The 27,468-nt window shown below is 42.6% G+C and overlaps 2 long non-coding RNA genes across 3 annotated transcripts in view; both read left to right on the forward strand.

The window, feature by feature from the left end:
- LOC149984056 (uncharacterized) overlaps positions 1-13,311 on the forward strand; it is a 54,029-nt gene extending 40,718 nt beyond the window's left edge. The window contains exons 3-4 of the long non-coding RNA XR_016495545.1: positions 12,714-12,909; positions 13,124-13,311. This is a non-coding gene — a long non-coding RNA (uncharacterized LOC149984056). The remainder of the gene's footprint in view (positions 1-12,713; positions 12,910-13,123) is intronic.
- LOC149984051 (uncharacterized) overlaps positions 1-27,468 on the forward strand; it is a 615,207-nt gene that overhangs the window by 394,424 nt on the left and 193,315 nt on the right. Inside the window, exon 1 of one of the 2 annotated variants that reach the window (XR_016495322.1) lies at positions 14,204-14,332. The exons of the other annotated variant lie outside the window; for it this stretch is intronic. This is a non-coding gene — a long non-coding RNA (uncharacterized LOC149984051). Of the gene's footprint in view, positions 1-14,203; positions 14,333-27,468 lie in introns of those variants that run through there. 2 annotated transcript variants of the gene reach the window in all.

A 27,468-nucleotide genomic window follows, 5' to 3' on the forward strand; every position in this document is an offset into this window, starting at 1 on the left:
TAAGACACTATGTGAAATGTAAGTGTCCTCCCTGTTCCAATTATAGGAATGCTCACAGAGAGGGCATTTCTGCATGATGCTTAGGATCTCCTTGCTGGTATTCTATATGTTGCATGTTCAACTGCAAACTAGACACTTCTCAAACAACTGCACCAGGCAAAACTCATAAACAATGTACTTCCTCATCTTATGAGGTGGTGTAGACTGCGAGGGCCTGTGACATTGTGATATAATAAGCAGCCAAGTGGTAAATTACATCTTGTTGTAAAGAATTGACAAAGCTTTGTGATAGTGCACTTCACAACCAAAATGACTCTACTACTTGTATCTGCTTGGCTGGGTAATTAACCTACTAGTTTATCAAACCAGTTGATTATTTATTTATTTTTACCCCCTTTTTCTCCCCACTTTCATGATTACGATCTCGTCTCAATCGCTGCAACTCTCCAACGGGTTCTGGAGAGGCAAAGGTCGAGTCATGCGTCCTCCGAAACATAAGGATCCTCCCCTTTTTCCCCCAATTTGTGCCTAAAATGTCATGCTCAAATCTAACTGTCTGTAGCTCAGGCTCTGGAGCAAGGATATGCATATTATTGATACCATTTGAAAGGAAGCACTTTGAAGTTTCTGGAAACGTGAAAGGAATGTAGGAGAATATAACACATTAGATATAGTAAAAGATAATACAAAGAAAAAAAAAAACATTTTTTTTTTGTATTTTTTTTTGTACCATCATTGAAATGCAAGAGAAAGGGCATAATGAATTAACCTATCCCAAGCGCAATTTAAACTTTGGCCACTAGATGGCAGCACTATTTACGCAAAGTTTTAGAGAGATCCAGTGAAACCTTGCAGATCTATTCAAAATGTTGTATCAAGACTGACCAAATCTGCATAATTGGTTTATTCATACATTTTCAAGTTCATAATTGTGTACTCTCCTCAAACAATAGCATGGTATTCTTTCACTCTAATAGCTACTGTAAATTGGACAGTGCAGCTAGATTAACTTTTTATGGCTGCAGGGGCAGTATTGAGTAGCTTGGATGAAAAGGTGGCCATATCAAACGGCCTGATCCTCAGTTGTAGTTGCTAATATTTGCATATTATTATTACTATTGGATGGAAAACACTCTGAAGTTTCTAAAACTGCTTGAATGATCTGTGAGTATAACATAACTCATTTTGGCAGGCAAAATCCTGAGTTGAAATCAAAACGGGAAGTCAGAAATCTGAGCTTGTATGTATTCACCAGAGTCCCCAATGAAATCCCCTTGAGATATGAATGATGTTGCACTGCCTAGGGGTTCCACTAGATGTCAACCATCAATATAAATTATAATGAGGCTTCTATGTTGTTGTGGGAGTGAATGAGAGCAGACTATATCAGCTGTCCATCAAGCAGCCATTTTGTGATCCCACTTTTTCCTTGTGGTAGTCACTTGCGTTCCATTGCTCACGAAGACAAGAAGGAGTACTCCGGTTGGAACTTTATTGAAGCTATATGTTAAAAACATCCTAATGATTGATTCTATACTTAGTTTGAAATGTTTCTTCGACCGGTAATATCACTTTTTGAAGTTTTTGTCCAATATAACGCTGACCAGAATTAGCGTTTGTATATGTATACCAAACGCTCTAACAAAAGAAGGTATTTGGACATAAATAACGGACATTTTCGAACAAAACAAACATTTATTGTGGACCTGGGATTCCTGGAGTGCTTTCTAATGTAGATCATCAAAGGTAAGGGAATATTTATCATGTCATTTCTTGTTTATGTTGAAGCCATCTTTGCGGCTGTGGTGTTTTTAAATTGAGCGCCGTCTCAGATCCCCCCCCCCCCCAACATTCCAATGAAAAGGCAGCACGGGATATTCAAAAATATTTTTGGGAAATATTTAACTTTCACACATTGACAAGTCCAATACAGCAAATGAAAGATAAACATCTTGTTAATCTACCCATTGTGTCCGATTTAAAAACAAAATAATTCCATCGAAAACACAACATATATTTATGTTAGATCACCACCAAATCCAAAATCCCAGCCGAAGATAGTCACAAAAGCAGAATTAGAGATAAAATGAATCACTAACCTTTGATAATCTTCATCCGATGACACTCATATGACATCATGTTACACAATACATTTATGTTTTGTTCGATAATATGCATATTTATATCCACAAATCTTGGTTTACAAATGCCTCCAAAATATCCAGAGTATTACAGAGAGCTACGCCAGATAACAGAAATACTCATCATAAACTTTGACGAAAGATACGTTTTACATATAGTTATAGATACACTGGTTCTTAATGCAACTGCTGTGTCAGATTTTTTTGTAAACGTTACGAAAAAAGCATACCATGCAATAATCTAAAACGGCGCTAAGACGTAACAATATTTCTCCTCCATGTTGGAGTCAACAGAAATACGAAATTACATCATTAATATTCCCTTACCTTTGATGATCTTTCATCAGAATGCAGTGCACGGAGCCCTAGTTCCACAATAAATTGTTGTTTTGTTCCATAATGTCCATTAGTAGTGTCCAATTAGCTGCTTTTGCTAGCACCGTTAGTTCACATGTCCAAAAGCAGGCGCTGGTCCAGGCGAACTCTGACGAAAACTTAGTTATATTCCAGGTCGAATAAACTGGTCAAATTAAGAAGAGAATCAATCTTCAGGGTGTTATTTTCATAAATATCCAATAACGTTCCAACCGGAGCATTCGTTTTTGTTTACAGAGTCATGGAACACAGGCGATATCAACAAAAATGTGCGCAATCAGGAACTGGCATTTTGTCAGACCAGTGACTCATTCCCCTGCCATCCGGTCATACATCACACTAGAAGCTTCATTCCACGTTCTACTGACTGTTGACATCTAGTGGAAGGCGTAGGAAGTGCGAACAGATCCATATCTTGTTTGGATGTGGATAGGCGATAACTTGAAATTCAACCAGCCCTAGAATTTCCACTTCCTGTTTGGAAGTTTGCCTGCCCTATGTACTCACAGACATAATTCAAACAGTTTTAGAAACTTCAGAGTGTTTTCTATCCAATAGTAGTAATAATTTGCATATATTAGCATCTAGGACAGAGTAGGATGCAGTTCACTATAGGCACGCAATTCATCCAAAGTGAAAATGCTGCCCCCTATCCCTAACAGGTTTTAACGGATAATCTCTGCATGTATGGTTCCCACCGTGATCATAACCCTAACCCAGATTTGGTGCACCTGTACTGACCTCGCCTTCTGAATGATTGTGAGGTGAAGAGGCAGCGGCTCAGGTGGTTATTGTCCAAGAAGATCTTTTTGGCCTTCCTGTGACATCGGGTTTTGTAGGTGTCCTGGAGGACAGGTAGTTTGCTCCCGGTGATGCCTTGGGAAGACTGCACTAACCTTTAAAGAGCCTTGCAGTTGAGGGCGGAGCAGTTGCTAAACCAGGCGGTGATACAGCCCCACAGAATGTGCTCGTCGGTGCATCGGTAAAAGTTTGAATGCTCCCGAGCTTAATGATGAGTTTGGAGAGTACTATGGTGTTTAATACTGAGCTGTAGTCAATGAACAGCATTCTTACATAGGTATTCCTCTTCTCCAGATGGGATAGGGCAGTGTGATATGTGGACCTATTGGGGCGATAAGCAAATTGGAGTGGGTCTAGGGTATCAGGTAGGGTGAGAACAGCAGACTGGGGTAGGGATTGATTGAATATGTCTGTAAACTCACTAGCCAGCTGGTCTGCGCATGCTCTTAGGAAGCAGCTAGGGTTAACACATTTAAATGCTTTTCTCATGTTGGCCACAGTGAAGGATAGCCCACAGGCTTTGGTAGCAGGCCGTGTCAGTGGCACTGTATCATCTTCAAAGCAAAGAAGTTGCTTAATTTGTCTGGGAGCAAGATGTTAATGTCCGCGTTGGCTCTGGTTTTCTTCTTGTAGCCCGTGATTAATTGTAAACCCTGCTACATACGTCTCGTGTTTGAGCCGTTGAATTGCGACTCTACTCAGTCTCTATATTGAAGCTTTGCTTGTTTGATTGCCTTGCGTAGGGAATAGCTACACTGATTGTATTCGGTCATGTTTCCAGTCTCCTTGTCATTATTAAATGCGGTTGTTCGCAGTTTCAGTTTTGCGCAAATGTTGCCAGAAATCCAAGGTGTCTGGTTAGGGAAGGTTTTAAATGTCACAGTGGGTACAACATCACCGATGCACTTGCTAATAAACTCACTCTCCTAGTCAGCGTATACATCAATGTTGTTTTCTGAGGCTACCCGGAACACATCCCAGTCCACTTGATCGGAGCAATCTTGAAACGTCGAATCCGATTGGTCAGACCAGCGTTGGAAAGACCTGAGCACGGGCGTTTCCTGTTTTAGTTTCTGTCTAGAGGCTGGGAGCAACAAAATTGAGTCATGGTCAGATTTGCTGAAGGGGGGGTGGGGGAGGGCTTTGTATGCATCGCGGAGGTTAGAGTAGCAATGGTTCAGAATGCTACCAGCTCGTGTCACGCATTCGATATGCTGATAGAATTTAGGAAGCCTTGTTCTCAGATTAGCTTTGTTAAAATCCCCCAGCAACAATAAATGCAGCCTCAGGATATATGGTTTCCAGTTTACATAGGGTCCAGGGAAGTTCTTTCAGGGCCGTCAAGGTATCTGCTTGGGGGTGGGGATATACACGGCTGTGACTATAATCAAAGAGAATTCTCTTGGTGGATAATGCGGTCAGCATTTGATTGTAAGGAATTTTAGGTCAGGTGAACAAAAGGACTTGAGTTCCTGTATGTTGTTATGGTTCTTACCAGAAAGATGTTTGTTTCTGTCGGTGCGATGAGTGAAGAAACCTGGTGGCTGTACCGACTCTGACAACATATCCCGAGTGAACCATGTTTCCGTGAAACAGAGAATGTTCCAATCTCTGATGTCTCTCTGGAAGGCAACTCGTGCCCTTATTTCTTACACCTTGTTGTCTAGAGATTGGACATTGGCAAGTAATAAGCTCGGAAGCGGTGGATGGTGTGTTCGCCTTCTAAGTCTGACCAGTAGGCCGCTCAGTCTGCCTCTCCTGCGGCGACCTCGTTGTTTTTGGTCGGCATTTGGGAAAGATCCCATGTCCAGGGTGGAGATCCGAACAAAGGATCCGCTTCGGGAAAGTCGTATTCCTGGTTGTAATGTTGGTAAGTTGACGTCGCTTATATATTCAGTAGTTCTTCCCGGCTGTATGTAATAACACTTTAGATTTTCTGGGCTAACAATGTAATAAATAATATATTGAAAAAATGAATTACTGCATAGGACCTGAAGTGAGGCGACCACCTCCCCATTAACCTCCAGGCTGTGTAAGAGCTATTTGACCAAGAAGAAGAGTGATGGAGTGCTGCATCAGATGATATGGCCTGGTACTGTATATATGTGATGGGATGTACAGTATAAACATTATGGACAGTATGTGAATAGGATATTTAGTATATGTGTAGAGTATGTATAGTAGATAGAATAGTATATGTATATAAATAGTTTAATAGGATGGTATTCACTAGCATACAGTATATAAATATTAAATTAGTAAAACAGTATGTAAACATTATTAAAATGACCAAGTTCCATTATTAAAGTGATTAGGGATTCCATGTCTATGTAGATAGTGCGGCAGCCTCTAAGGTGCAGGGTTGAGTGACCCCGTGATTGCAGTGACAGTGGCTGAGGGAGAAAACAGAGGGAGCACACCCCCATCCACATTGATGATAATAATAATAATAATAATAATAATAAATAAAGATCGTCACAGACAAGGGAAGTGGTTTCAGTCTTAAGCACTGGGCCGTTTTGCCTTAGACAGGTCCTAGATCAGACCCGCCCTGCTCATGGGGTTCTATTCAAACCGTATCACTGAAGGTCAGTGTTCCTGTGTTAGGGGTACTGGGCGGAGGCCGGCTAGTGATGACTATTTAACAGTCTGATGGCATTGAGATAGAATATGTTTTTAATTCTCTCTGTCCCAGCTTTGGTGCAGCTGTACTGACCTCGTCTTCTGGATAATTACAAGGTGGACAGGCCGTGGCTCGAGTGGATGATATCCTTGATGATGTTTTTGGCCTTCCTGTGACATCGGGTGCTGTTTGTGTCCTGGAGGTCAGGCAGTGTGCCCCCGGTGATGTAGTTTTGGGCGGTTCAATTGCTGTGCAAGGTGTTGATACAGCTCGACAGGATTCTTTCAATGGTGTAAAATGTTGTGAGGGTCTTAGGGGCCAAGCCACTTTTCTTCAGCCTCCTGTCTGTGTGGGTGGGTGGACCATTTCAGATTGTCAGTGATGTGTACGCCGAGGATCTTGAAGCGTTTCACCTTTTCCACCGTGGCCCCGTCAATGTGGATGGGGGTGTGCTCCCTCTGTTGTCTCCCTCTGTTGAGCACACACCCTTGTGTGGCCCCTGTGTTGAGGATCAGCATAGTGGAGGTGTTGTTGCACACCGTCACCACCTTGGGCCACGAACCATGAGCTATAGACATTAGACCAGTGGAAATCTGTACTTTGGTCTGATGAGTCCAAATTTGAGATTTTTGGTTCCATCCGCCTTGTCTTTGTGAGACGCAGAGTAGGTAAACGGATGATCTCCCCATGTGTGGTTCCCATCATGAAGCATGGAGGAGGAGATGTGAAGGTGTGTGGGTGCTTTGCTGGTGACATTGTCAGTGATTTATTTAGAATTAAAGGCACACTTAACATCAGCATGGCTACCACAGCATTCTGCAGTGATATGCCATCCCATCTGGTTTGCGCTTAGTGGGACTATCATTTGTTTTTCAACAGGACAATGACCCAACTGTTTAAGGACTATGGCTCTGTAATGGCTATTTGAACGAGAAGGAGAGTGATGGAGATGACCTGGCCTTCACAATCACCTGACCTCAAACCAATTGAAATGGTTTGGGATGAGTGAAGGAAAAGAGTGAAGGAAAAGCAGCCAACAAGTTCTCAGCTTATGTGTGAACTCCTTGAAGACTGTTGGAAAAGCATTCCAGGTGAAGCTGGTTGAGCGAATGCTAAGAGTGTGCAAAGCTGTCATCAAGGCAAAGGGTGGCTACGTTATTCTGCAATGTAGGAAATAGTTATAAAAAAAAGGAAACCCATGAATGAGTAGGCATGTCCAAACTTTTGACTGCTACTGTATATACTGCAAAGTTGCTTCGAGCTAGAAGCATAGCTGCCATGTCTATCGGTGCCATCTTCAGGGAGGTTGACATAATTATAATCAAATCCCAACTTTAATTGACTCATTGTGATGCACTGAGGTTCTAAACTCCATTTTAGACGAGACTGACTTTTGGACCAGAACTATCATATTTATACTTTGTAGTCAATTTAGCTTTTTAGGGGCAGTTGCTCTTTAATCACCATGTGCAGTCTGTGTTGTGCCATTTTGGACTGAAATATTCACGGCATGTTTTCACCCCTTTTCAACTTTGACCCTGGCCATATGAATTACCTGTTCTCCCTGGAGCAAAGAAAGGATGGGTGCAAAATTAAATATCAGCCTGTGTGCTGCCTGTCTGGCTCACTTGCATTATTTCATCTCCATGCTTTGCAAAGTAGAAGTCGCTCTTATCCTTTTTCATTTGAAATCCTGCATCTGGTAATTTCATAATTATGGGAGGGGATTATCGGGCCAGCAGCTGGAGCTGCAGGTTAATTGGGTTTTTCACCTCGGTGGGACTGGATCTAAGTCTCGAACAGGCCGCAAATCCACATATTTGAAGTTGAGACAGGACAAAAGAGCGTTAGAGAAGAAAGAAGCTGCATAGTTAAAGGTTATCCTTTAACTTAAAGACTTCTAAATAAGTTACTCTGCATTGTGAGTTGGGGTTTGTGACTCATGAGACTTTTTTTCAATCACCTTCATCCACCAAACGGATGGTATCCATGCTTGGCACGGTGTGGTAGGTTCACAGAGGGAGTTGCTACAGTATGTTGGTAATCCCTCCTCAACACTGAGAAGTTGCATTGAACAGGTCACCATCACAAACACACTTGAATATGGAAGTGGAGAAACTAGGAACGAACATGGTTGCAGAATGAGAATATGGTTTGTATCATCTGAATGCCATTTTTCAGTTGATCCTAGTAAGACACCTTATTGATGAAATGTTTGTGAAACTTTTATTACCACTCTGCATTCATTCACCTGCACATTGTTCCTGTATGAGGTAAAAATCTAATCCAAAGTTGATCCATACCATCAAAATACCAAAGGCCACATTATTTATATGTCCAGTAGCTACATCCCCCTTCCTTTTTCAGTTCACATACTGCGCTTACTGTGATCAACTTCTCTTCTGATAAATATTAAAACATAGCTCCACTGCAGAGCTTCCAATTTACCGAACTTTGTTGTTAAAGTATAAAAACATGAAATACCGAACCTGTTCACAGGGGTGGTTAACTCTTGAGTTTCCTTGGGTTTCCACCGAACTAGGCACAGTAAATCCGTTTTTAGTTTGAATGCACCTAATTGCTGGAACCAACTACAAAATAAATTACAATTGGATGTTCTTGTGGGGCTCGGCAATTTAAATATTGATTGGGGACCTTTGTACTGAGGAAGGTAACAATTTTTTTGAAATATTTGTGTTGTGCTGTATTTTTTATTTATTTTTACATTGTATCTTGTGAATTGTCTCATGAATTCTAAATGCAGGGCTCCCTTGTGAAAGAAACCCTGGTCTCAATGGTGAGTTCCTGTTTAAATAAAAGTAAAATAAAACAAATCAAAATAAATCACTCCCAGTGGTGGCTAACGGTAGCTGAAGTTTTTTGTAGCTGAACCATGGATTACAATTTATCTGGCCCATTGACTACCTTCAGGATGAGGAACCGTCTAATATCAAGTTGTAAAAACCTGAACTTCCCCTTTCTTGGGGGTGTTAGGCCTTCTTGAAGGTACTTCAGCACCCCTCCCTAGCGCCATCCATGTCTGCTCCAAGCCTACCTACAAACTCCACACATCATCAGCATATCAGTCCTTTCACACTTTATCCACCTTAAATTGAGACTCAGGGTATGATGTTGCCACGAGCAGCAGGATGAACCGCAGATAAGCGCGATGCAAGACGGTGCACTCAGATTATCTACGCATGTGCAAAGGTGTACTTCACACATCTGCAACATGATAGCACCACGACCAAAAGTTAGCAAATGTTTTTGTTAGGCGTATGTGACAGCTCGCTTGGCAGCCCCAGCATTTTGCACAATAAAAGTCATTGGGCTCGTTCGAGCGGATCACTTTTGTCAAGACATTGACCATCGTTAGACACCGCCTTTGAAAGTGTGTTGCATTATGGAGATAAACATTTTCCAACTTGATGATTACATGTCAACTGCACAAACTTTACAAAAATCATGTGATCATAGGTCATGCAGTTTTTGATGAAGTCACCTTCAAGTTGCTTCAGTTGCTTCTCGCCAACTACACCATGCAGCAATCACCTTCCTTTTTGGAAGGCGCTATTTGGAACAAATCATTAGGGTGTTTATTGTTTGACCCACGCAAACATGGCCAAAGATGTGACTGAAACAGGAACCCAAATTTGTCTCGATTCTAAAGCTACAGCGGTTACAAATGAAAGTGATAACTCGTGGTAGCGTGGTAAGTGTTCATGACTTTTATTAAAATGAACACTAGAACAAAATAATAAAGTGAATAAACGAAACCGAAACAGTCCTGGCAGGTGCAGAACACTAAAAAGAAAAGAACTACCCACAAAACACAGGTGGAAAAAGGCTACCTAAGTATGGTTCCCAATCAGAGACAACGATAGACAGCTGTCCCTGATTGAGAATCATACCCGGCCAAAACAAAGAAATACGAAACATAGACAAATGGACATCGACTGCCCACCCAAATCACACCCCAACCAAACCAAAATAGAGACATAAAAAGCTCTCTATAAGGTCAGGGCGTGACAAGATGCTTCCACACAGGTGTGGTTCCTGAGTTAATTAAGCAATTAACATCCCATCATGCTTAGGGTCATGTAAATGACCAGTTGCCCATTATTTTGGCTACCATGGCTAGAAGAGTTCTGTGATTTTGAAAATAGGGGTCTCAAATGAGCATAGGGGATTAAAGGGGGTGTGTATGTGTGTGTCTGTCTGTCTCAGTCACCAGATCTTAATCCAATTGAAGACCTATTCGTGGAAAGAAATTTGTCTCATCCCTCCAATAACAGTTACAAACATTGTCCAAACATTGTCAATAGCTAGATTTAATTCAGACCTGAAAGCTAGCGAATAATTATAATCAAATTCTAAACAAAACGAAACAACTTGTTTTAAATAGGCTTTAAATAGGCTTTAAATAGGCACCATCATTTCTCCCCATGGGCACTACACCATCTCAGGGTCGATTGTACTCTGTCTGGACCAGAGACCAAAGTTATGGAGGAGTACATAGAGGAGTCTCTGGCCACTGAGCCGTCTTTCCTTCTGCATCTCCTGCCGGCGCATGGTTTTTCTTTGTGAAGAAGGACAAGACCGTGCGCCTGTGCATTGGCTAATGGGGACTTAACGATAGCACTGTCAAATTGTTACCTCTCCTCTCCAGCATTTGAACCTCTCCAGGGGGCTACTATGTTTTCCAAGTTGGACCTTTGGAATGCCTACCAACTGGTTTAGATACGTGAGGGGGATGAGTGGAAGACAGCCGTCAACACAGCCATTGGACATTATGAGTACCAGGTTATGCCATTTGGACTCAGACGCTGTCATCCAGGCTTGGGTCAATGATGTGCTTCGGGACATGCTAAACTGGTTTGTGTTCGTGTACCTGGACGACATCCTGTTTTTTTCCCGATCTGCCCAATAACATGTACTCTGTCAGACAGGTCCATCAGCGCCACCTGGAGAACCAATTGCTAGTGAAACCCGAGAAGTGTCAGTTCCACCACTCGCTACAATCACCTTTCTGGGATATGTCATTTTAGAGGGCAATGTTCAGATGGATCCTGGAAAGGTGAAAGCAGTGGTGGATTGGCCTCAACCAACATCCAGGGTGCAGTTGCAACGGTTTCTTGGGTTTGCAAACTTCTACCGCCATTTCATTCGGGATTACAGCACTCTGGCTGCCCCCCTCTCGGCACTCACCTCCCCCAAGGTATCATTTAAATGGTCGCCAGCTGTCGACAATGCCTTTGGACCTGCAGCATCGGTTCACAACAGCACCCATCCTCATCCATCCGGACCCCTCGTGTCAATTTGTGGTGGAAGTGGATGCTTCGGTTGTTGGCGTGGGGGCCATCTGTCCCAGCGATCCGCACAGGACCAGAAGCTTCATCCCTGTGCTTTCCTGTCCCATAGGCTCAATCTGCTGAAAGGAAGTACGATGTTGGCATCGGAGAACTCCTGGTGGTGAAGATGGCATTGGAAGAGATGAGCCACTGGCTGGAAGGAGCAGAGCAGCCATTCCTGGTCTGGACCGACCATAAAAACATGGAATATCTCCGTATAGCCAAGCGCCTCAACTCCAGGCAGGACCGGTGGTCCCACCTGTTCACCAGATTTAACTTCACCATCTCCTACCGCCCAGGGTCTAATAATGTGAAACCTGACGCCGTCTCCCACCTATACAGTTCCTCTGCCACACCCTCGACCTCTGAAACCATTCTCCCTACCTCATGCCTTGCTGCCACTGTAGATTGGGCTATTGAGAACCTGGACCGCGAGGCACAACACTCCCAGCCTGGACCTGAAGGGGGCCCGGCTAACTGGCTGTTTGTCCCTAATCCAGTCCTGTCCCAGGTCCTGGAATGGGCTCATTCCTCCAGGCTGACCTGTCATCCAGGGTCCCGTCGCACACTAGCCTTCCTGTGACAACGTTTCTGGTGGCCCACAATGGTCCCTGAAGTCTCTGCCTTCGCCACCGCATGCACTGTGTGTGCTCAAAACAAGACTTCACGGCAAGCTCCTTCTGGCCTCCTGCACCCCTACCGGTCCCTCATTGTCCCTAGTCTCATATCTCTGGACTTTGTCACTGGGCTTCCTCCGTCTGATGGCAACACTGTAATTCTGACAGTAGTCAAACGATTCCCCAAGGCCACCCATTTCATCCTCTCGCCAAACTACCTTCTGCCAAGGAGACGGACCAGCTTATGGTGCAGCATATCTTCCGGATCCATGGACTCCCGGTAGATGGACTCCCGGTAAACATGGTCATTCTGCACCCTTATTGTGTCGTCGGCCAGCCTGTCATCCGGATTCCATCCCCGGAACATTCTTCCCAGTTCTGTCACGGGACTCTCCCCTTTCGAGTGCTCCATGGGGTATCAGCCTCCACTCTTCCCTGATAAAGAGCAGGAGGTCAGCGTACCCTCAGCCCAGATGTTTGTAAGCCACTGACAACGTATCTGGAGAAGAGCCAGGGCGGCTATTCTCAAGACCAACTCCAGGTATCGTCGACAAGCGGACCGTTGCCTGACCCCAGCTCCCCACTACCACATTTGGCAGAGGGTATGGCTGTCCACACGGGACCTGCCCCTTCGGGTAGAGTCCCGCAAACTGTCCCCCCATTTTATTGGTCCTTTTCCCAGCTCCCGAGTCCTGAGGTCCACTGCTGTCTGTTTCTTGCTACCCCATACCCTCCATATTCACCTTACATTCCATGTGTCTGGAATTAAACCCGTGTCTCACTGTTCTTTGTCTTCTGTCCCCAGGCCCCCCGTGTCATTGACAGCCATCCGGCATACACGGTGAGATGTCTCCTGGGTGTTCGATCACGGGACAGGGGTTTCCAGTACCTGGTTGACTTGGAGGGTTACGGTCCGGAGGAGAGGTGCTGGGTTCCCGCTAGAGACATCCTGGATCCAGCCCTCATTGCCGATTTCCACCGCCGACACTCCGGTCAACCAGGTATGTGCCCTTAGGACGCCAGGTGGCACCCCTATGGGGGGTGGGTACTGTCCTGATCTGTTTCACCTCTCCTCATTATTGTCTCCACCCTCTCCAGGTGTCGCTTGTTTCCCCAGTGTATGTATCCCTGTTTACTGTCCCCCTGTGCCAGTTTGTCTTGTATGTCCAAGCCTACCAGCGTTTTTTCATGCTTTGCCTTTTCTCGTTTTTCTAGTCTAGTCAGGTTTGACCCTTGCCTGTTTCCGGACTTTGTACCTGCCTGCCTGACCAATCTGCCTGCCCTGACCTCGAGCCTTCCTACCACTCTGTACCTCCTGGAATCTGGTTTTGACCTCTTGCCTGTCCACAACCATTCTTTTGCCTATTCCCTTTGGATTTATTAAACATCTTAAACGCCAGCCATCTGCCTCCTGTGTCTGCATTTGGGTCTCGCCTTGTGCCTTGATAGGAAGTGGTTTTAAGCATGTCCAATACAGGACCTGCATGGCTAAAATAATGTGGGCCTGCCTACAATGTATAGATAAAAAGGGAATGTCAGCTCACTGTTTTAATCCTGTCAAACTTTATATTTTAATAAAGCTTTGGTGATTAAGATCTATTTCTAAGTGGTCTCAGGAGCCAAACCCTTTATTGACAGTCGTGACTTTTTTGCGAATGCATTGGGCTGGACAAGCTTGGTTTTTAACCAGTTGCATCTCTAGGGGCGCTATTTCATTTTTGGATAAAAAACGTTCCCGTTTTCAGCGCGATATTTTGTCACGAAAAGATGCTCGACTATGCATATTCTGACAGTTTTGGAAAGAGAACACTCTGAAGTTTCAGAATCTGCAAAGATTTTGTCTGTAAGTGCCCCAGAACTCATTCTACAGGCGAAACCAAGATGATACGTCAAACAGGAAATGAGCAGAATTTCTGAAGCTCTGTTTTCTAATGTCTCCTTATATGGCTGTGAATGCGACAGGAATAAGCTTAGACCTTCTGCCGTTTCCCCAAGATGTCGGCAGCATTGTGATGTATTTGTAGGCATATCATTGGAAGATTGGCCATAAGAGACTACATTTTCCAGGGGTCCGCCCGGTGTCCTTTGTCTAAATTTGTGCGTAATCTTCAGGTGCGGGCATTTTCTCCTGGGATTCAGGAGAGAAAGCACACTTCCACGAACGATATATCATCGAAGAGATATGTGAAAAACACCTTGAGGATTGATTCTAAACAACGTTTGCCATGTTTTCAGTCGATATTATGGAGTTAATTTGGAAAAAAGTTCGCGTTTTGTGGACTGAATTTTCGTTTTTTTTTGGTAGCCAAATGTGATGTACAAAACGAAGCTATTTCTAATACACAAAGAATATTTTTGGAAGAACTGAGCATCTGCTATCTAACTGAGAGTCTCCTCATTGAAAACATCAGAAGTTCTTCAAAGGTAAATGATTTTATTTTGAAGGCTTTTATGTTTTTGTTGAAATGTTGCGTGCTGGATGCTAACGCTAATGCTAACGCTAAATGCTACGCTAGCTAGCTACTTTTACACAAATGATTGTTTTCCTATCGTTGAGAAGCATATTTTGAAAATCTGAGATGACAGTGTTGTTTACAAAAGGCTAAGCTTGAGAGATGGCATATTTATTTCATTTCATTTGCGATTTTTATGAATAGTTAACGTTGCGTTATGGTAATGAGCTTGAGTCTGTATTCACGATCCCGGATCCGGGATGGGGAGATCAGAAAGGTTAACCTCTCTAGGGGTCCCATCTGGCCAACATCCAGTTAGGTTGCAGAGCGCCAAATTCAATTACAGAAATGCTCATTCTAAAAATTCAGAAAACGAAACATATTTTACATAGGTTTAAAGATGAACTTCTTGTTAAACCAACCACAGTGTCATATTTCTAAAATGCTTTTCGGCGAAAGCATACCTAGCCCAGAACATAGCCCAGTTGACAAATTATTACAAACAGTAACCAGCCAAGCAGAAGCATTACTAAACTCAGAAATAGAGATAAAATGAATCCCTTACCTTTTGATGATCTTCATATGGTGTTAATCAGAAGACATTCATTTACTCAATAAATGTTCCTTTTGTTCGATGAAGTCTCTTTATATCCTAATTGTATCCGTAAAGTTCATAGAAACATGTCAAACGATGTTTATATTCAATCCTCAGGTTGTTTTTTAGCCTAAATGATCTATAATATTTCAACCGGACAATAACGTTGTCAATATAAAAGGTAAACAAGAAATGCACATGCGCCTGAAAAAACTCTGCGTCACGTTAGGGCCCATTCATTCACACTGGTCTTACTCCCTCATTTATAAGAATACAAGCCTGAAATGATTTCTAAAGACTGTTGACATCTAGTGGACGGCATAGGAACTGCAAATGCAGTCCTATGTCAATGGTTACTGTAATGGCATTGAATAGAAAACTACAAAACCAAAAAAAAGACTTCCTGAATAGATTGTTCTCAGTTCTGTTATACTCACATACACTATTTTAACAGTTTTGGAAACTTTAGAGTTTTCTCTATCCAAATCTACCAGTTATATGCATATCACATCTTCTGGGCCCCGAGTAGAAGGCCGTTAAATTTAGGCATGCTTTTCATCCAAAATTCCAAATGTTGCCCCCTACCTTGGAGAGGTTTAACCAAATTAAACAAGATGTGAAAAAATCCGTTTTTTATTTTTCTAAATACCAGGTATACATGCACAAAAGGCTACCCTTGTTCCATACACATATGGACAGTGTGCATCATGGCTGGATAGGCTGCGTTTCCGCATGACATAACCAACTGTTACCACTAAAACCAGCTTTTGGTTGGTCTTAAATATCTCTATCAGTGCTGCCTGAAATTAGCACTTTGGATCATGTTTTAAGGGCACCTGACCTCTCCTCTCCAATCTGAGCGCAATAGAGCTAATATAAGACAGGTAACCTGCCGAACCTGGCGTTAGGGCTGGAAAATGCCAGTGAGACAGTTTTTACATGATGAAATAGCAAACTAATGTGCATTTGACACTAGCACCACCTTAACACCAGATGACAATAGAGCCATATGTTGGTGTTTCCTTTGTGCAAAATAACCTAAGAAATTAGGTTAAATGGCCAGAGATTCTTATGTGGCTTAATTATAGGCTATGGCTATTATTGGACGATGCCAGCCAATAGGCCAGACATAGTTTGAAAGAGAGCCAGAGTTGGAGCAAGAGCGGACACTTGAAGTCAACCTTAGCTATGTTTTGCATATAGCCTACCTCTTAGGAATGGGAAGATTTCCTGGCAGAGACAAAGACATGGGTTTTCAATATTTAAGAAACTATGGGCTAATCATATATTAATGATGTTCATTTCCTTGGAAAGAGGCAAACTGACTCATTCTTTTCCACCCGTAAATATAGCCTAGTCTAGGCTATAGTTTACGCCTGTGCTTAATTGAGATGACACGTGTAGGCACACTTAATCTCGCACGCCCAAAGAGAAAAGGACAGGTAGCCTACTGAACTTGAAACAGCAAAAATAATGAGAGAGCGGAGACTTGCACTTCTTGAGCTACATTTTGCATATAGACCTACCTTTTAGGAGTGGAGCGGAATGATTTGCAGGCAGAGACCAATAAATGGGTTATCAATATTTCATTCCAGACAGTGTAGTAAACTATAGCCTATGACATTCAGGAATTGTATTTATTCGGAAAGATAACTGTCCCTTGCTTCTCTGCATATAGCCTACTCTTTTTAATTGAGACGACACTTGATCTTGCACGCCAACTAGGAGAGGAGAGGTAGTCTAGGTACTGTACTTGAAGCAGCAAATAATACGTGTGTGAATAGTGCAACAGAGGTGATTGTATTACAATAGATAGGCTAACGCGTACAAAACAGAAAGACAAAAAATATGCCGACAATTAACCAAACTCTTTTGAAAACCCAGTTTAATACTGTTCCAACTTCAACACAGCATGGAATGGAACAATGCCCTTAGTGTACAGGAAGCTCATAATTATTGATCCTTATTAACAGATTATCATTTTGATTGAGATTTTACAGAAATCCAATGTCTGTCACAAAAGCCAGCTCTTTTTGGAAAACAACATTGGCACCTTCCCAATACATTGTGTGATTTGGAGAAACCCTTGATTCTAGAGCACAATCAGTATCAGAAAAGTTAATCATCATCATTCATCAACCATAACATTTACAAATGTATCAATAATAATTTAAATGTGAGTAGCTGGTAAGAGTTTGCCAACATGACAACCCTATTGTCAACAACATTTGTCAGCTGCCAGTGTGTCTCTCCTTTTAGAAGTTTACCTATCAATCACAATTCATTTCTCCTGATTCTGCTGACAGTATTCTATCCCCAGAGACCGTGTTCTCCTCTACGGGAGAGCCACAGAGCCATGCGTCCCTTGACTCCCATGGCCTTCTTCTAAATCAATGTTTGACAAAGAGTGAGTCTCCACCGGTGCTTGTGGGGGTTATGGAGGCTCTTAGATTGAGAAGGCCACACACAAGGCTAGAGGGGTGAGTTCAAACTCCCTGTTTCACCATGATAGCTAGCTAATCCTGGATCATATTGCCCCATAATAATGAAAATGAACCCTGCGTGCCAGCCAAGCTTGTCTGTGCCTAAGGCTGCAATGTCAGGTGAACAAACTGCAGTGAGAGGTGAGTAGTGGGTTGACTATTTGTTTTCTTTTATGTATTTTTTTCTTCGTCTGAAGACAGGCTATAGTCAGGCACTCTTCGGGGTAAAGCTTAAGTTTGATTAATGAGCAATATTTGATTTAATTTAACCTGAAATCACTGTTCAGTTATTAAGTTATGCATGGAATATGATATGCCAACAGTTTCCAGCATTTGGGGGCCCTATGCAAGATTTGGTTGGGGGCCCCCACCACGAAGTGGGCAAAACATTTTAGTGGTTCCACTCTTGGCGGCAGAGAGGAAAACGTGTCGCTTTAAAGCTAATTTCTTGCAGTTCTAACATTTTTGCCATGGGATGGAGGGAAAATGTTACAGAAACTATATCTAAATCCAAACTGTTTTTTCCAGCAGGCTACTAAGAGATGTACATCCCATGTTTACAACAAGCTCTCACAGTCTCACATCAGAAGTCGATGTTTATCCATGTTTCACAAATGTCAAATTTTGAAGTGTTTAAGGTTAAGTTTAGGCATTAACACAGCAATCTTAAGGTTTGGCATTAACTCCAAATGGTTAAGCTTACGGTTAAGGTTTGGCATAGGCTTAAAATAAAAACCTAAAAAAACACTATTGCTGGATTCGAACATAATGCTTACGCCCATCAGCCATCCCCAACCACAACACCCTAGCAAAACCTGAAACCTTCTTGGAAGTAAAAGCGCTCACTGTAGTTGCCCGTTTCAACGTCATCACCCGACATCCTCAGACAAATGACAAATACTGCATTGTATCACTGGTGACCTGGCTGTATGCATATTTTGCAGATTAACCCCACACATTTTTGGTGGACTGACAGTGGAATCATATTTAAAATATCTTCCTTTTTAAATGAAGCCATACAGAGTTGGCTGCAATTTTAATTTCATCCTCCAGAAAAGGTAGATCAAATATTACAGAAAATAATATGGTTAAACGATAAGGCTATAATATTTAGGAAGGACATTGTAAACAAGGACGTTAACATTGTCACACAAGTGTATGGAGGTGTATGCTCAATATGTCACGTTCATTATAGGGATCGGACCAAGGCGCAGTATGGTATGCGTACATTCTTATTTATTAAAAGAATGAAACACTGAGCTAACAAAATTACAAAATTAAACGTGCAGCTATACGAATAGTGCAGACAGGCAACTAAACATAGAACAAGATCCCACAAACACCAAAGGGAAATGGCTACCTAAATATGATCCCCAATCAGAGACAACGATAAACAGCTGCCTCTGATTGGGAACCATATCAGGCCACCATAGACATACAAATCACCTAGACCTACAAAAACCCTAGACATACAAAAAACCCTAGACAATACAAAAACTAGCGTACCCACCCTAGTCACACCCTGACCTAACCAAAATATAAAGAACACAGAGATATCTCAGGTCAGGGCTTGACAGTACCCCCCCTAAAAAGGTGCGGACTCCCGGCCGTAAACCTGAACCTATAGGGGAGGGACCGGGTGGGCATCTACCCTCGGTGGCGGCTCCGGTTCTGGACGCAGCAGCCCCCCCCCCCTTTACGCTGATCCCTCCACCTTTGTAGAACCAGACCGTGGACCGTCGCCCCCAGACCGTGGACCGTCGCCGGAGACCCCAGACTGTGAACCGTCGCCGGAGACCCCAGACTGTGAACCGTCGCCGGAAGCTCCTGACTGGAGACCTGATGCGTGGTGCCGGCACTGGTGGTACCGGGCTGCTGACACGCACCTCAGGGCGAGTGCGGAGAGGAGGCACAGGACGTACTGGACTTTGGAGGCGCACTGGAGATCTGGAGCGTAGAGCTGGCACAATGCGTCCTGGCTGGATGCTCACTTGAGCCCGGCAAGTGCGGGGCGCTGGCACAGGACGCAATGGGCTGTGCTTGGCTCGTTGGTACAACTCCTCGCAATATTGCCGTTCCGCTTTCGCTGCCTCTATCACCTCCGTAGGACGGCGATATTCCCCAGCCTGCGTCCAGGGTCCTGCTCCATCCAGAATCTCCTCCCAGGTCCATTCCTCCTGAACACGCTGCTTGGTCCATTTTTGGTGGGCTCTTCTGTCATGTTTGTTATAAGGATCGGACCAAGGTGCAGCGTGGTATTCGTACATTCTTATTTATTAAAATAATTGAACACTAAACCAACTAAAAAAATAACAAACCGTGAAGCTATACGAGTAGTGCAGACAGGCAACTAAACATAGAAAAAGATCCCACAAACACCAAAGGGAAATGGCTACCTAAGTATGATCCCCAATCAGAGACAACGATAAACAGCTGCCTCTGATTGGGAACCATATCAGGCCACCATAGACATACAAATCACCTAGACCTACAAAAACCCTAGACATACAAAAAACCTTAGACAATTCATAAACTAGCGTATGCACCCTAGGCACACCCTGACCTAACCAAAATATAAAGAACACAGAGATATCTCAGGTCAGGGCTTGACAGTACCCCCCCTAAAAAGGTGCGGACTCCCGGCCGTAAACCTGAACCTATAGGGGAGGGACCGGGTGGGCATCTACCCTCGGTGGCGGCTCCGGTTCTGGACGCAGCAGCCCCCCCCCCCCTTTACGCTGATCCCTCCACCTTTGTAGAACCAGACCGTGGACCGTCGCCCCCAGACCGTGGACCGTCGCCGGAGACCCCAGACTGTGAACCGTCGCCGGAGACCCCAGACTGTGAACCGTCGCCGGAAGCTCCTGACTGGAGACCTGATGCGTGGTGCCGGCACTGGTGGTACCGGGCTGCTGACACGCACCTCAGGGCGAGTGCGGAGAGGAGGCACAGGACGTACTGGACTTTGGAGGCGCACTGGAGATCTGGAGCGTAGAGCTGGCACAATGCGTCCTGGCTGGATGCTCACTTGAGCCCGGCAAGTGCGGGGCGCTGGCACAGGACGCAATGGGCTGTGCTTGGCTCGTTGGTACAACTCCTCGCAATATTGCCGTTCCGCTTTCGCTGCCTCTATCACCTCCGTAGGACGGCGATATTCCCCAGCCTGCGTCCAGGGTCCTGCTCCATCCAGAATCTCCTCCCAGGTCCATTCCTCCTGAACACGCTGCTTGGTCCATTTTTGGTGGGCTCTTCTGTCATGTTTGTTATAAGGATCGGACCAAGGTGCAGCGTGGTATTCGTACATTCTTATTTATTAAAATAATTGAACACTAAACCAACTAAAAAAATAACAAACCGTGAAGCTATACGAGTAGTGCAGACAGGCAACTAAACATAGAAAAAGATCCCACAAACACCAAAGGGAAATGGCTACCTAAGTATGATCCCCAATCAGAGACAACGATAAACAGCTGCCTCTGATTGGGAACCATATCAGGCCACCATAGACATACAAATCACCTAGACCTACAAAAACCCTAGACATACAAAAAACCTTAGACAATTCATAAACTAGCGTATGCACCCTAGGCACACCCTGACCTAACCAAAATATGAAGAAAACAGAGATCTCAGATCAGGGCGTGACACAATACAAAATTATAACCAACTCATCATGGTTCTACCACAAAATTGGAAGAGGCAGTAGAAATGAACAAGTCTGTCTGATACCCATTAAAAAACATAAATGGCTTAAAAGTATTTGTATAAATAAAAAATATATATCAGTTTCACGTAAAGTCAAAAGGTTTGAAAGCTATGTTGCATAACTTTCAAGTCAGTTGGGAACAGGTCTTTGGTGTCCCAATACCTTGGCATCGGGTCTATGAACTAATATATAAAACAATTGAAACATCAATATGTTCATTTCCATTTAAGCTGTTATATAAAATACTTGCTACAAAATAATACTCAATATATGGGACATTGAACGGTCAGCCCTGTGCAGACTCTGCCACAAGGAAACAGAATCAATAAATCTTTCTGGTACTGTCCATCGGTGGCTCGCTTTTGGAGTCAGGTCCAGGAATGATTGTTGTTGTAAAATATCATTATACTCTTGGGCAAAGTATTTATTTTTATGGCAATATGTGTAGAAATGTTCCAAATAGGGAGGTTCAAGACCCTCATAAGACATCACAGTAAAATGGAGGGAAGCATTGCAAAAGGAAATAGCAAAATTGTATTATACTGGGAAAGATGGATTAATCTGTGGACATTGGAGGGTGCTGCAGAACCCCCTGAAAAATCACACAAAAAATAAGTACTAAAACTGTAAAATATATATATATATATATATATATAATTTCTTCACAAAAGTAGTGCACTGTGCCTTTATTAGTCCTGTATTAGTGGAGCGGTGTACCCGTCTGTAGCACAGGTCAAACATTTTTTCAGCCTAACTCCAAATGGAGTCTGTGAAGGAAAAAAACACATGGAAAAGTGGTAATATAGGTCCAAAAAACAAATTTCACAAAGGCATATTCATTTATTGTGTTATCGGTTTCATGATGCTTGTATCTACACTAAAGTAGATCATTTTAAGATTGTTCTATATATAAGTTGCGGTCTCTATAGGCTTCAATATGAGGTCCTAAACCTAGCATGAAAGTGCATCCTTGTAGATGTGTGGGCTAATATAGTCAATGTTTGCTTTGGGGTAAGCTGACCCCATAGCTAAATTGAGCCAATGGTTCAGCCAATGGCAAGATGGGCAAATTGAAGTGTTTTATTGCTGGGATATGAGGTAATGACAGGGCCTGGCCTGTGTAAAAACACAAAAGTACAAAGTGTTTGTTAGGTATTAAGCCTGTGTTAAAATGATTCAACTACACACAAAAAAAAAGATTGTGATTGTGTTGAATTGTGTTTGGGAAAGAAATATAGTTTTAAACAGGTAGTGGTAATATTTCATTCAGTACAGACATTTGTAGGCAACTTAACATTACAACCGCCAAGACAGTCAATCTGACCGTTTTCATTTTTGTAATTTCAATAACTCCAATTCAATAAAAACCTTGAACCCACTTGTCCCTGACTTTTCCTAAATATGTGTATTTTACACTCTACCAGAACATTGAGATAAATATAATTAAAAAAACATATAATTCTGATGATTTCTACCTCAAAGTGCCATGATGGTCAAAATGAGTATATGCATATTTAACAGAAGAATAGCCGGGCCTCAACAAGTACCAATAGTAAAGTAAATCAATTTAATATACACAAGAAGTTTATTAAGAGTTAGTTAGGGAGGTCATAAAAAACCTAATACTAAAATGTATTTCAAAAGAACAGAATAGCATTTTTCTAGTTTTATTTCAGGCCTACAGTATCTGTGCTAATGGCTTTTCCATGAAATCAACTTGTTCATTTAGCAGACGTCACGCGCTTATATTCCCCTGCCCTACCACAGTCAGCACACATATATTTTAGAGTACGAATATAATCGAATATAACAGCATAGAATAGAAAGTATACTTTTCCCAAATGGCTATAGCTTATTGTCACAAGTACTCACATGAGGAAGGAGTTATGGGAACACATGGAGATGTAGTTATTGTAGGAAAAAGTTGTATTTTGAAAATGAACCCATCCGTGCAATTTTGAGATAATTCTGGCAAGATTAGGTTCAATTAGAAACCTCAGAATATACTTTTTTTTCGATAGGGTATAGCAATCAAATCGTATGGCCTGCATGGACTTCTGGAGGATTATTGGAAAAGGTACTGTTTGGCAAGCTCTGTTCCCTTCTTTGTCAATAAATGCTGAGCGGGTCAACAGTCTCTTCATTCTCAAATTGACAATATTGTCACCGATCAGACTTGTCAATTTTTTGTCTTTATCTACTATATATACAGTGTCTTCGGAAAGTATTCAGACCCCTTGATTTTTTCCCAAATTTTGTTAGGTTACAGCCTTTTTCTAAAATGTATTAAAAAAAATTTTTTTTCAATCTACACACAATACCCCATGATGACAAAGCAAAAACTTTTTTTTCGAAATTTTTGCTCATTTCTTGAAAATAAAAAACTTATATCACATTTCCATATGTATTCAGACCCTTTACTCAGGACATTGTTGAAGCACCTTTGGCAGCGATTACAGCCTTGAGTCTTCTTGGGTATGACACTACAGTGGTTCCTCAATTAAAAGTTTTCAGATTATGCCGTGGGATTTCGAGGTCATTTGTGGGTACCCTGCATCACTGCTTCATTGCGCCAGACCACCGCAAGGGAGAGTTAAAGCATTGATTATGCTTTTGGAAGCTGTACATTTTTTAAAATATTATATTCCATGATATTCTTAAGATATATGTGTTGACTGAATATAAGCAGCGAGTGATGTTTGCTAAATAATTTGATGGCACAGTCATATAGCCTCGGCCCCTACATAAAGCTGAGTGACTCACTCATTCGTGGCTTTGGATCAAAGTAAATTAGTACCAACATTCTTTCTGATAGTTTAGAAGTGAAAAATAGAAAATAGAAGTGATTATGAAAAGACACAACTCCACAATTGATCGCTAGTTTTGGTCTCAAATAAGCACGGTCTGTAAAGAGTGTGCAACTAAAATAAGCAATTTTTGTGGAAAACACAAGAAATATATAGACCTAGACCTATGAACACTTAAAAAACGGGAGTCAGGGTTAGTGCTTTGTGTATAATATTGGTTATCCTGACCTGGGTGCCATGTATTACAGTCTCTAAAAGGAAACATATTACCACCGTCTCTTGCGCATGTCATTTTCCTTTCATAATGCATCCTTATTTACAAAGAGATTATTATTATTCATATTAACCCTGAATTATAATGATATTAAAGCCCCTTAGATATTCTCACAGATCAGATTTGCCCTAACGACAAATGCCCATTAGATGTTAATTTAGAATCCTCCAATCCTCTAAATTGTATTATTGGCGGAGAGTCAGGCGGAGAGCGACCTGTTTAAATTATATGAGTAAAAAATATTCAATTTGATTTGGAATGGCAAGCCAAACAAAATTAAAAGGGCCTATTGTCTCACCCTATGTTCAAGAATGGCCTTTTTCCACTTATTCAGATTAAAAACGCTCACTTTCGGATATTTGAAAATATAATCTCCAAACTATTGTTATTTTTTAAACAAGGACTTGAAAATGAGATTGTGAACTCTGCAAACAACGTTTCCAGTCGGATAATAAGAATGGTAAATGACTGTAATTAATACATTAATTCCCACATTGGGATACAAAAGAAGCCATCCATCCACCCATTATGGGCTCTTAGCAGAACAATAGACTCTTACCAAGGAGGGTAGGGGGAGAGTTGTATCGTCAAATTCTCAAGCCAAAACGTGTTGATGTCCTTCACCAGTTCATCTTTGCTTGTAGGCTTGGCACAGTTACGGATTAATGTTTTCCGTCTATTCCCAAAAAGTTAGATTGAGTTTAAATCAGGAGACCTACAGTTGAAGTCGGAAGTTTACATACATTTAGGTTGGAGTCATTAAAACTTGTTTTTCAACCACTCCACAAATTTCTTGTTAACAAACTGTAGTTTTGGCAAGTCGGTTAGGACATCTACCATGTGCATGACAAAAGTAATTTTTCCAACAATTGTTTAAAGAAGGATTATTTCACTTATAATTCACTGTATAACAATTACAGTGGGTCAGAGGTTAACATAGATTAATTTGACTGTGCCTTTAAACAGCTTGGAAAATTCCAGAAAATGATGGCTTTCGAAGCTTCTGATAGGCTAATTGATATAATTAGAGTCAATTGGAGGTGTACCTGTGGATGTATTTCAAGGCCTACCTTCAAACTCAGTGCCTCTTTGCTTGACAACATGGGAAAATCAAAAGAAATCAGCCAAGACCCCAGAAAAAAAAATGGAGGCCTCCACAAGTCTGGTTCATTCTTGGTAGCAATTTCCAAACACCTGAAGGTACCACGTTCATCTGTACAAACAATAGTACGCAAGTATAAACACCATGGGACCACACATCCGTCATACAGCTCAGGAAGGAGACGCGTTATGTCCCCTAGAGATGAACGTACTTTGGTGCGAAAAGTGCAAATCAATCCCAGAACAGCAGCAAAGGACCTTGTAAAGATGCTGGAGGAAACAGATACAAAAGTATCTATATCCACATTAAAACGAGTGCTAGAACAACATAACCTGAGAGGCCGCTCAGCAAGGAAGAAGCCACTGCTCCAAAACTGCCATTAAAAAAAGCCAGACTACGATTTGCAACTGCACATAAAATCAAATCAAATGTATCTATATAGCCCTTCGTACATCAGCTGATATCTCAAAGTGCTGTACAGAAACCCAGCCTAAAACGCCAAACAGCAAGCAATGCAGGTGTAGAAGCACAGTGGCTAGGAAAAACTCCCTAGAAAGGCCAAAATCTAGGAAGAAACCTAGAGAGGAACCAGGCTATGAGGGGTGGCCAGTCCTCTTCTGGCTGTGACGGGTGGAGATTATAACAGAACATGGCCAAGATGTTCAAATGTTCATAAATGACCAGCATGGTCAAATAATAATAATCACAGGCAGAACAGTTGACACTGGAGCAGCAGCACGGCCAGGTGGACTGGGGACAGCAAGGAGTCATCATGCCAGGTAGTCCTGAGGCATGGTCCTATGGCTCAGGTCCTCCGAGAGAGAGAAAGAAAGAGAGAGAGCATACTTAAATTCACACAGGACACCGGATAAGACAGGAGAAGTATATAACAAACTGACCCTAGCCCCCCGACACATAAACTACTGCAGCATAAATACTGGAAGCTGAGACAGGAGGGGTCAGGAGACACTGTGGCCCCATCCGATGATACCCCCGAACAGGGCCAAACAGGAAGGATATAACCCCACCCACTTTGCCAAAGCACAGCCCCCACACCACGAGAGGGATATCTTCAACCACCAACTTACCATCCTGAGACAAGGCAGAGTATAGCCCACAAAGATCTCCTCCACGGCACAACCCAAGGGGGGGCGCCAACCCAGACAGGAAGATCACATCAGTGACTCAACCCACTCAAGTGACGCACCCCTCCTAGGGACGGCATGAAAGAGCACCAGTATGCCAGTGACTCAGCCCCTGTAATAGGGTTAGAGGCAGAGAATCCCAGTGGAAAGAGGGGAACCGGCCAGGCAGAGACAGCAAGGGCAGTTCGTTGCTCCAGAGCCTTTCCTTTCACCTTCACACTCCTGGGCCAGACTACACTCAATCATATGACCCACTGAAGAGATGAGTCTTCTGTAAAGACTTAAAGGTTGAGACCGAGTTTGCGTCTCTCACATGGGTAGGCAGACCATTCCATAAAAATGGAGCTCTATAGGAGAAAGCCCTGCCTCCAGATGTTTGCTTAGAAATTCTAGGGACAATTAGGAAGCCTGCGTCTTGTGACCGTAGCGTACGTGTAGGTATGTACGGCAGGACCAAATCAGAGAGATTGGTAGGAGCAAGCCCATGTAATGCTTTGTAGGTTAGCAGTAAAACCTTGAAATCGGCCCTTGCCTTGACAGGAAGCCAATGTAGGGAGGCTAGCACTGGAGTAATATGATCACATTTTTTGGTTCTAGTCAGGATTCTAGCAGCCGTATTTAGCACTAACTGAAGTTTATTTAGTGCTTTATCCGGGTAGCCGGAAAGTAGAGCATTGCAGTAGTCTAACCTAGAAGTAACAAAAGCATGGATTAATTTTTCTGCATAAATTTTGGACAGAAAGTTTCAGATTTTTGCAATGTTACGTAGATGGAAAAAAGCTGTCCTTGAAACAGTCTTGATATGTTCGTCAAAAGAGAGATCAGGGTCCAAAGTAACGCATAGGTCCTTCACAGACTGTACAACCATCAAGATTAATTGTCAGATTCAACAGAAGATCTCTTTGTTTCTCGGGACCTAGAACAAGCATCTCTGTTTTGTCCGAGTTTAAAAGTAGAAAGTTTGCAGCCATCCACTTCCTTATGTCTGAAACACA

This window comes from Oncorhynchus mykiss, chromosome 4 (genome assembly GCF_057628025.1).
Source record: "Oncorhynchus mykiss isolate SJ-2025 chromosome 4, ASM5762802v1, whole genome shotgun sequence".
In the NCBI taxonomy this organism is placed as follows: domain Eukaryota; kingdom Metazoa; phylum Chordata; class Actinopteri; order Salmoniformes; family Salmonidae; genus Oncorhynchus; species Oncorhynchus mykiss.